Source organism: Mobula hypostoma, chromosome 10 (assembly GCF_963921235.1).
Source record: "Mobula hypostoma chromosome 10, sMobHyp1.1, whole genome shotgun sequence".
Taxonomy (NCBI): Eukaryota; Metazoa; Chordata; class Chondrichthyes; order Myliobatiformes; family Myliobatidae; genus Mobula; species Mobula hypostoma.
In genome coordinates this window covers 110309148-110321341 of record NC_086106.1, presented here as the reverse complement: position 1 = coordinate 110321341, position 12194 = coordinate 110309148, and the positions used below count along the sequence as shown (strand labels likewise).

At 40.0% G+C, this 12194-nt stretch overlaps 1 protein-coding gene across 1 annotated transcript in view; it reads right to left on the bottom strand.

Annotated features, from left to right (window-relative positions):
• Positions 1-12194, bottom strand: part of nexmifb (neurite extension and migration factor b) — a 299468-nt gene that overhangs the window by 244717 nt on the left and 42557 nt on the right. The gene's annotated exons all lie outside the window — the stretch shown is intronic.

The following is a 12194-nucleotide window of genomic DNA, read 5'->3' as shown; positions in this document are numbered from 1 at the left end:
TCACGGTCCTGGCAGCAAAACCCTGGAACTCTCCCCTAATGGCATGATGGATGATCTACACCTCAAAGGCTGCAATGGCTGAAGAAAACAGCACTGTCCCAAACGGCATTTAGGGTTGGGTAATTAAATGCTGACTCCGACTATGAAGTCCACGTCTCCTAAATATATACAAAACCTAAAGGTGTTGAATAAGTTATAGTAAGCTCGTTTTGCATAATTGTAAATTATTGGCCTTCATAACTTAGTGCCACTGATAGACATATAATTTTCTGAAATCAGCAAGTTATTATCAAATGTATCTAGGCATGGTCCTGAGACCAAGTTTTCATTATTGGCACATTGGAGCAGCTGATCACAGGTCCAGTGACTCAGGTTCAATCCTGACTTCCTGTATGCAGTCTGCATGGAGTTGGCATATTTGCTCGTCTTCACTCAATTCCCAAAGACAAATGGGTTAGTAGGTTAATTGGCTTTTGTAAAACTCTCCTTGCGTGGTAAAATCCAAGGGAATTTGATGGTAATGATGATAATGAGAATAAAAATGGTCTACATAGATCCAGAAGGCCAAAGGGCCTACCTTCCATTCTGTATTAGTTGATAACTGTCAATTGTACAACTATTTTCACAATTCCAGGACATATCAAATCACTGACAATTGTGTTCTTCTAAAAAGTTTTACTCATTATAAATGCAGCAGCCAAATTACAAAGAGCAAGCCTCCATAACCCACAATGTAATAATACATAATATGCACCTCCCAAAAAAAAGTGAAATTGATTGAGATATAAATATTGGGTAGGAAACTAGGGAACATACTCTTTTTCCTCACAATTGTGCACCTGAATCTTTTGCACCCAAATGATGATAGAGAGGGCCTTGCTTTGACACCTCCTCTGAAACACTGCAAGGGATTGTCAATCTAGACATTGGAATTTGAACACAAGCCACATACTGGGACACGCCTGGCAACTTAACATGTCGAGGTCCAGTGAAAACTCAGGCCAATGATAGATTACTCCAGAAATCTAAGGTCCCTTGATTTCCCTGGACATACTTGTGACCTGGGCTGAACGAAAGACAGATGTATAAAAGGATTTCCACACTCCTGAGGAACTGGGAATAAAGAGAAGTGAGATGTATTTTAATCACATTGCTGATATCCCTAGTTGTTGAAGCTTATTGAAAGAGATTTACTACACCATGAATGTGTATACTAGAGCAATTCAAAACAAGTAGTTTTATATCTTAAAGTGGTCCATGTCAAATAAGTTTTTTTTTAAATGCAAGAACTTTGAAAGACAGAAGCCAAGTTTAAATGTGTGAATGCAATGAAAATCTTTGCATGGGAGGAGGAAACAAATGAATGCAAGTATGGTGTCCGCTATGTCAGAAAGTTGCATTCCCCTAGGAACAGCTCAAGCCTGAGGTAGTAATAACAATAATCCAACGTCCAAGTTAATCATTTTGCCTCAGCAACACAGGAGCCAGTCTATTAAAAAGCAACACATCCCAAGATGAGACAAACTGCCACTGTCAAACTACATGAAAGATTCTAGATGGAAACGCAACATTTGAAATCTACTCACAAACAAAACTCAAGAATGTAATTATGTAGAAAGTGCTCAAATTTCACCGTATTATTTATACATTGTAAAACCACTCACCTTTAGGAAAATTTTTTTGGCTCCATGACTATAGAACACAGCACTGAAACAGCGTAAGCACACTACAGGTCATTCAGCCCGCAATGTTGTGCTGACCCTTTATAAACTACACCAAGATCAATCTAACCCTTCCCTCCCACATAGTCCATTATTTTTCTTCAGCTGTTGGCAATCTGCACAACACGAAGCAGTACAGAAGCACAACCACTCCACGTTGCACAGTATCGGAAAAGCTGCAGAGGATTGTAAACTCAGCAGTCTCCATCACGGGCAGTAGCCTCCCCAGCATCGAGAACATCTTCAAAAGACAATGCCTCAAAAAAAGTGACGTCCATCATTATGGACCTCCACCACCCAGAACATGCCAAACAGAGGTACAGGAGCCTGAAGACAGTCTCAACATTTTAGAAACAGCTTCTTCCCCTCTGCCATCAGATTTCTGAACTGTCCATGAAAAAAAAATATTACATATTGCAATTTATAGTATATTTTATGTATCACACTGTACTGCTGCCACAGAACAAATTTCACAATGTATGTCAATGATAATAAACCTGATTCAGAGACCTGTACACTTAGTCAAATATGCAAATATCTAATCAGCCAATCATGTGGCAGGAACTCAATGCATAAAAGCATGAACATGGTCAAGAAGTTCAGTTATTGTTCAGAATGGGGAAGAAATGTGATCCAAGTGACTTTGACCGTGGAACGATTATTGGTGCCGGATTTGTGGGGGGGAGGGCTGAGTATCTCAGAAACTGATCTCCTGGGAATTTCGTGCACAGTCGTCTCCAGAGCAGGGGCTCGCAATCTGGGGTCCAGGGGCCCTTCAGTTAACAGCAAGGCTCTTTGGCATAAAAAAGTTTGGGAACACCTGCTCTAGAGTTTATAGAGAGTGGTTCAAAATACAAACATTGTACAAAAAAAAATCCAGTGAGCAGGAGTACTGTGGGTGAAAATGTCTTGTTGATGAGAGGTCAGAGGAGAATGGCCAGACTGGTTTAAGTGGATGGGAAGGTGACAGTAACTCAAACAACCATATATTATAATAGTGGTGGGCAGGAGAGCATCTCTGAGTGCACAACACACCAAGCCTTGAAGCGGATGAGCAGCCGCCGCCGCCTTCTACTCCTATAAAGTGACCACTGAGTACATGCTCAAGGTTGAAGGAATACAATCCATGGAATACTGGGCTTCGGATTCCTGAACTGGCCTTGGATGACTCAGATTCATGTTGTCACCAGACTGCCAGGAAATGAATTCCAACTGTAACACTTTATCATTTGGCATTGCAATTTTGGCAATGACTATATAACTTTTATGCCAAAACTACAAAACAGTAAAGATGTGAGTGTTTTAAATGCACTAAGCAACATCTGTTCATCAGCATCTAACTACGTCCTTAACTGAGATTGAGCACATGCATGTGGCTTGGGTCAAAATGAAGTGTTTCCAACTAGACCATAATGATTGAAATTACAAATTTTGATTTGCAACACATCCTTTGATGACAAATCAATACAACCAGTAAACTGACTGAAACACAACGGCATAGCTCTTCGCATACATGACATTTTACTTTCCATAAATTCTGAACTAAAAGGTCACGTTTTTCACACATTCTCCTCAATTCGCAGTAATTACCAATCATGCAACACAAATGGTACACATATGCTTCTTATCACATTTTTACCTGATCATTTTTTTTAAAAAAAAAGCTCACTAAAAAACTATTTTCCAAAAACGCAAAGCACCCAGCGCATCTCAACTGATGTATCACTGTGGGAGTAAATGCTGTTCCATTGGAGGAATACAAGAGACCACAGTAGCATAGCAGTTAGTGCGTCACTATTACAGCTCAGAGCGGAGTTCAGTTCTGCTGTCCCCTGTGAGAATGTTTGTACGTTCTTCCCGAGTACCTGGGTTTCCTCCGAGTGCTCTGGCTTCCTCCCACAATCCAAAAACATAGAGGTTAGTAGATTAATTGGTCATTGTAAATTGTCCTGTGATTGGGGTGGGATTAAATCAGTGGGGTGCGAGGCAGCACGGCTCAGTGGACCAGAAGGACCGGTTCCCTGCTTTATCTCTAAATAAAAACAATAAAAAATAAAGTTGTATCAACTATGAACAACCTTGAAAGGGGGACAAACCTGACCAAAGTATTTACAGAAGGGTCTCCCTATTCTTTCCACAGAGAAATCCATCACCAGGGTCCTTCTAGTTGCCCAGCGGCTGCTTCATTCAGTGTGGATGCCATCCAGAGAAGCAGAGTGCAGATCTTCACTGAACAACAACCTCAAGGACAATTCAGAGGGGGAGCAACAACCATTTTACATGGCCTTTTTTAATCCCGATGAAGATTTCACGAATAGTGAAGAACTGTGTAACACTCTCAAATTGAGCTGCTTACCATCATCTTCAGCTTGCTTCATGACAGCACGTAAACCAGGATCCCAACCACAGGCTCTACAAGGAGACAATCTCAGTGATGACCAGGGTCAAACAAGGCTGCATCACGTAACCCTGAGATTCATTTTCTTGCAGGTATATTCAGTAAATTCAAGAATCATAATAGAATCAATTAAAGATTGCACTGAACAGGGCAGTCAAACAACCCTTTTGCAAAAGACAACAAATTTCAAATACAAAAGTGGGAAGAAAAACACAATATATAACTAAATTATAGATCAAGATTAAACGTAGTGAAACACTGGTCACAATATACAAGGATTGATCCCCATTTACATCCAGGCTCAAAATTAAAGGGACACGATACCTTATATTTCAGCTGCAACAAGGTACAAAGTTGAGACAAGGCATAGATAAGCATGACTAACCATAAATTGGAGCTGGCCCCTTTGCAATTCTGCACAAGGGCTGACATTATTGGCTGGAAGTCAGAACTCAGGGTCGTCGTATACGAAAGGCACAAGCTCCACAGCACAAACCAAACTGCCACAGAACTGGTGCTATGTGCCAGTGTGATAGATGCCAACTGAAACAGCCACCTAGAGGGCATTGATGTACATTACCAGTGCTGGTGAAGGTTTGGGCTGCCTTTGATATGCACACCGGGGATGGATGGCATCTTTGCAATGCAGGATGCAGTTCAAGTCCTACTCCAGTTAGCCTAACTTCTGTGGCTGGGAAAGTGTTGGAGTCTGTTATTAAGGATGAAGCTTCGTGGTACTTGGAGACTAATGATAAAGTAAATCAAAGCCAGCATGGTTTCTGTGAAGGGAAATCTTGCCTGACAAATCTGTTAGAGTTCTTCTTGGAAGTAATAAGCAGGGTGGACAAAGGCGGTGTATGGCATTTACTTGGATTTTCAAAAGGCATTTGATAAGGACCCACACAGGAGGGTGCTTAACAAAATAAAATTTTATGGCATTACAGGAAAGATACTTGGCGTGGATAGAGGAATGGCTGACAGGCAGGAAGAATGGGCAAAAAAGTGGCAGACAGAATACAGTGTTGGGAAATGTATGGTAATGCATTTTGGTAAAAGAACAATTGTGGACTATTATCTAAATGGGGAGTAAGTTCAATCATCACAGGTGTAAAGGGACTTTGGAGTCCTCATGCAAGACTCCCAGATAGTTACTTTACAGGAAGAGTCAGTGGTAAAGAAAGCAAAAACAATGTTAGCATTTATTTCAAGAGTAGAAAAATATAAAAGCAAGGAGATAATGCTGAGTCTTTAAAAGACACTAGTCAGGCCACACCTGGAGTATTGTCAACAGATTTGGGCCTCATATCTCAGAAAGGATGTGTTGTCATTTGTGAGAGACTAGAGGAGGTTCATAAGGATGATTCTGGGAATGAACATTCTGGGATTAACATATGAGGAGTGTTTGGCAGCTTTGGGCCTGTACTCACTGGAATTCAGAAGAATGCAGGGGGATCTCATGGAAACTTAGTGAATGTTGAAAAGGCTAGGTAAGGTGGATGTGGAGAGGATGTTTCCTATTGTGGGGGTATCCAGCACAGCCTTAAAATTGAGGGACGACCTTTTAGAACAGCGGTAAGGAAGAATATTTTTTGCCAGAGAGTAGTGAATCTGAAGAAGGCTCTGCCACAGACTGCAGTGGAGGCCAAGTCCCTGGGTATATTTAAAGCGGAAGCTGATATTTCCCGATTGGTCAGGTCATCAAAGGATATGGCAAGAAGATGGGTATATGGGGTTGAGAGGGATCTGGGATCAGTCATGATGGAATGGTTGAGCAGGCTCAATGGGCTGAATGGCCTAATTCTGCTCCTATGTCTAGTGATGCAGACACTAAAGCATAGACTGACAACTCACTGCAGTACTGAGAGCACACTGCACTGTTAGAGCTGTTCTCAGATGAGATGTTAAACTAAGGCATTTGGGTGGATATACAGAGCCTCATGCTACTGTTTCAAAAGCACAGAAATGACCTCAGAAACCTGACCAACACATATTCTTCCCAACAAGTGATAACCAGTAGTGCTGCTACTTGGGAATTTGTCATGTATAACCTGATTGCCACTTTTCTAGATCACAAGGAATGACTAAATTTGAGCATTACACTGGTTGTAAAGTGCATTGCTAGGCTCCCGCAATGCACGACTTTCTTTACAATATCACCTCACTACCTTTGGTAGAGCACTGACAGATGGCACAACATGAAACAGCGAGAGAAAAAAAAATCCACTTCTCACATCTATGCTTGGTCCATTCCAATAATCAACAAGTAGCAATTGAATGCAATGTTTAAATTATTTTATTAAAAGAAAAACACCGTGGGCAATGGTGAACTTCTACTTCCCCTTTCCAGATCTTTTTTTTGTAGTCATAGAGCAAATACAGCATGAAAACAGATCCTTCAGCCCAACTCACCCATGCTGGCCAAGGTATCAATCTAAGCTAGTCCCACCTGCTGACATTTAGCCCGTATCCCTCTAAACCTTTTCCATCCATATACCTGTCCAAATGTTGTTGAGATGTTCCCTTGTCTTAATCTAACCCCAAATCCAATTAATCTTATCTCACTGGCTAACTTTTGGCAGTTCCAGGACCATATGCAAATTGCAATAGTCTGTTAAATATGCAAACCCTGGATCTATTGAGAAATTTGGATGATTTGGCACTGAATTCAAGCCCAACTGATTTCAAAAGTCTGAGAACAAGTCAAAAGGCGTGTGATGGATTTCAGAAGAATTATTTTTGGTTTAAATAATTTTTTTTTTACATTTTAAACTATTTAAATTCTAAGTTGTTCTGAATGACCAAGACATTTACTTGTTTGAAAACCTCTTGAAGTGTAAGAGGCTTTCACTGCTAGAGATGGAGCTTTATCTGCTGTCAGAGGATAGTAGAGCAGTGTCAGTGTGGAATTCCCTTGGCATGGCACTGGAAGCTCAATGTTGTTTAGACCACAACACTGGAGCCCTGGATGTTTTCAGCCAATTGGGTGGCCTTCAGCTTCCAGTTCAAGCAAGCACAGGCTTTGGGCCTGTAGATTAAAATTCCAGACAGAGGTACCTGGGCAAACTGATGGTACACTACTATTCATAAACTGGTACTGCTTGAAGGGTTGGATCTTACTAGATATTAATTCTATTACCGCTGTCATATTGGGTAGCTGCACTCGAAGACATTAGAGATGGTATCTGGCCATCATCCATTCAAGCACACAGCAGCAATTTTTCAGTATGTTGACAAGTTTCAAATTTAATGTGATTAAAAGCATTAACTGAAGATCCCCAAGGGAAGAACATGTTCACAGTCTACGGAGCTCAGAAAACTCTACCCAATGTATAGTAGTCACTTCTTTAAATAATGGCTGGAATTTTACATTTGTGGGATAAAATAAGTAATTTTATTAGTACTCTGAAGCAGCTTATTTTTTGGGGGAAAAAAGGAAATAGTACCAAATACACAAAATTATACAGATTGCTTGAACAGAGACTCACAGCGGAAAAAAATCACATTTATTCAACAATTTAGCTTTCTCAGTACAGCTGATAGTCATTAAGATTACGTGCAACCTGGAGGATCACTATGGTTTTCAACATTATATCCCTGTTGTTCAAATCAGTGAAACTGTAGCTATGGCATAGTTCAAATTTAAAAAAAAATCAAAACGTGCAACTTATTCACCTAACTTTTTCTTTTGAACTAAAAAAAATTGAAAGCCCTTACACTTGCACAGGGAGGACCCAGGGCTGCACAGTAGCACAGTGATTAGCACAATGCTTTACAATACCAGCCACCCGGATTCATCTCCTGCCGCAGCCTGTAAGGAATTTGTATGTTCTTCCCATGACCGGGTGGTTGTCCTCTGGGTGCTCCTGTTACCTCCCACAGTCCAAAGACATGCTGGTTAGTAGGATAATTAGTTATTATAAATTTCAGATGATTAGGCTAGCATTAAATTGGGGGATTCTTGGGCGGTGCAGCTCTAAGAACTGGATAGGCCTACTGCATCTCAATCAATCAATAAGCAAAATCCAAATGAGATGTTGAAAATGATTGCGGAGTTAAATAGGTTGGAGAAGGAGGCGCTCTCCCACTTCAAACCCCGGTTTGTGTGGATGCTGTGTAATCTGCTACCCTGTTACAACTCAGTGCCAAGAAATAACAGATAGCACACTGCATATGATTAAAGGAATTATATTTATGAATCTTAACTTAACTAAAGGGTTAGTTAAAAAGAAGAAAAACAAAAACAGCCCATTATAATTAAACAGTCAAATGTGCCAAGTTGGAGCACAAGTCTTCCAAGAGTCATAGATATCTACTGATCCTCAGTAGACCCCAGCACCTGGCTCCATCGAATCACGGTCCCCCACCAGGTTAAATCCTACGACCAGTTCTCTCCAGTGTCTTCTTTCCTCTTCTCCTGCCAAACAAAAAACAAACCCTAGACCAACCTTAGTGTCCCTCACAAAACTTCCCCCCCCCGTGTTCTCTTGAACCTGCTCCCAGTTCTACCACCCTAATTGGATGACGCACATTCCTCAGCATCCCTCATCTTCAACAATTACCCAAACAGGCTAAAAGTAGAACAGACAACTCTGACAGAACTGCTAAAATGAAATAACTGCAGCATAGCAGTAAAAATGTGAACCAGGATGTTACAACTCCCCCACCCCACCAAAAATAGTCACATCTTCATGACTTCGAAATAATTTATCATTCCTTCATTAATAGCACCGCTTTCAAGGAATTTCATGTTGTCAGGACCTCTGATCAATTTGTAAATAGTAGTGACATATCTCACCAGGGGGATAGGCATAACACACTGTTCATCCAGTGCAACACAGGCCAGCGTATCTGGGGGTCTCCTGACTCTTTGAGACCTCCTTATCCCATCATCAACTTCTTCAGTTTCAGACACTCCTTGGGATCTTTCTTGTCTACATGGCGAGGCCTCCCCCGCCCATTACTCGTGCCCTCCAGCAACACAGATCCCTCTGGCACTTCCCCACCCCCTCGCAGTGTTCTTTTGAACCTTCTCCTGTTCCACCATCCTAATTGGATGACACACATTCCTCAGCATCCCTCACCTTCAACAATAACCCAAACATGCTGAAAGCAGAACAGACTGCTCTTACAGATGCCTTTTTCACCACACACCTGGTATGTACAGACCATGTGAGATCCTCGGTGATGTGTATGCAGAGGAACTTAAAGCCGATCACCCTCTCAACCCCAGATCCATTGATGTCAATAGGGGTTATCCTGTCTACTAAACTGCAGAATTTGCTTCTTTGCCCACACCATAGTTTTCTCAGTAAACATGAAAGACAACATAAATCCACAAGGCATTCATTTTCTCTGTCCTCCGGAAATCTCTAGAGGAACTTGGGCAATCACAGGATATTCTCCCTTCCTTCAGCCTGGGAACACCAAAAGGCATGGTTCACATGCAAATTATGACAGTCTACGTAAAATACTGGGGAGGTAGAGTGTCAGATATCATAAGCCAACAGGGAACTATTAGCTTAAAAGAGCAGGAGAAATAAATATAATGAAAAAATGTGTATAAATAGATTAACCATACAAACATAGCCAAATCTGGTATCAAAACTTAAATGTCCCTCCCAAATTAGTTGAAACTGAATCATAATATTACTACAAAAAAGAACATCTGCATGCCAACGTTATTAATAATGTCAATGATACACTGTTTTAAATAATTTTGTTACATGCATTCAGCCCTCATTCTTTCTATACACAAAGAATTTGAATACAAACTGTAGTTTTTGTTTGCATTCATGCTGTACATGGGTCGCTTCAAATACTAACTGAAATTAAATACTGTAACTACTTAAGGAAACAGGAATGCAGAAAGCAACAGTAGATCTGCAAGAACATGAATCATTCTGGAATAGGTAAGGAAGCGCTATTTTGCATAATGTACTTTTGCATACAATGGTGCAAAGAATAAAACAATTCTATTCATAATTACTTCATGGCTAATAGAACAAAATCTTAATTTTACACAGCTGCAAGCTGCACTATTTAAAGAGAGCCACAATTAAAGTACTTTGTCAATTAAAAAAATATAAATCTGGCAGTAATTGAAAATGTTTTCGACAAAATGAAAAAAAATGTAATAACTTTTTCAGTTTCAGCCCAACATTCTTTTTCGCTCCTTTTCTTACAAATCAACATTATTAAAATAGATTATCTGGTCATTATCACATAGCTGTCTGTGGTAGCTCAAACTGCACAAATTCCCTGCTGTGTTTCCTTCATTATAGCATTAAATATACACTTTGAAAATACTTCAGCGAGTGGAAATTACTTTTTAAGTATTCCATAAAGGATGAAAGAAGTTCCATAATAATTCATTATTCTTTCCATTTAATTGTGATCTGCAGTAAAAGGGTTTGATTCTGAATTCTACAATACACATGTAAAACCTGCAAAATTAAAAATCAAATTCTACACTTTAAAACTCTCATGTAGACCTTATGGATAAAATGGTAAGCACTCAGTGACCACTTGACTTGGTACCTAAAAATTATTTGGTCTTTGGCTGCTGTAGCCTATCTACTTCAAGGTTTGACATGTTATGTGCTCAGAGGTGCTCCTCTGCACACCACTGTTGTAATGATGGTTATTTGAGATACTGAGGCCTTCCTGTCAGCTTGATCCAGTCAGGCTATTCTCCTCTAACTTCTCTCATCAACAAGCCATTTGCACTCACAGAACTGTTACTCACTAGATTTTTGAGTGCTGTGCATGAAAATCCCATGAGATCAGCAGTTCCTGAGATACCGAAACCACCCCATCTGCACCAATAATCATTCCACAGTCAAAGTCACTTAGATCACATTTCTTCCCCATTCTGAAGCTTGCTCTGAACAACAACTGAACCTCTTGACCACGTCTGCATGCATTTATGCATTGAGTTGCTGCCTCATGATTGGCTGATTAGATATTTGCATTAACAAGATGTACACATGAACCTAATAAAGTGGCCACTGACTGTATATCATCATTTCCTGTTCAGAGTATTCTTTAAATACATGTAAAAACTGGCATCGAAACAAACACATAAGGAGAAATAAAGACCGATAGTGGGTTTATTTGGGCAAGATGAATCATTTTTCATGGCACATGACACCAATTCATGGACAGGATGGTGATGTAGTAATGGAATAGTCTCCAGTGAAATTGGATGGAACTAGTGTCTCCTGGAAAAGATAAATGGAGAATTGACAAAGTTTTAAATGAGTAAGAAATGGGATGAGATCTACAGGAAAGCGGCTTAAGTGTGAAATAAATTGCAAGAGACAGTGTTATTTGACAGCAGGAGACCAAGTGGAGCAGAAGTCCGAAAAGAGGATTAACTCTAAATGAAGAGGAATTGCTACTGAAACATCAACGCACAGAGTGTCTGCCAAATAAAAAGGAGAGTTGGGGTAATAATGGGAGGAATCAGGGATCGCAGAGAAATGTCTACAAAAACAATCTGGCAGAATACACCACACTGAGAAAAAAATAGGAAGGAAAAAAGGATTGGAGCAAATGGTACTTATTAAGAATAACATGATAACCCTTAAGTAAAGGGACGCAGAATGAGGAAGAAAAAAAACAGTACCCATTTGGAAATTGACTAGAAAGGAGCATCATATTTATAAACATAATCTATAACCTCACAGCTGAAAATAAGTGGAGGGAGAAACATGCAGACAAATTCAGGAAATGGGTAGAAGACTTTAATCATGGAACTTGGCAGATGAGGTCTCCAATGGGAGAAGGGAATGGAGTCCTACTCTCATACAGGACTTCTATATAACTATTTTGTTTAAAAAAAAGCCCAACAATGTGAATGAACAGGGGGGAAAATAGCCAATAAAACAAGCATAGGAACATCTAGGCATTAGTGAGCACACATAATGTTTCATGATGATAAACTGTTAATGTGAAAAGATTAAAGGATTACAGAAATTTGACTTTATTAAGGGTTGAGAATAGAAAGATAAAAAATGCACAATATCGATAAACAATAATGACAATCAAACACTGTTCCACAGAGCACACAAATA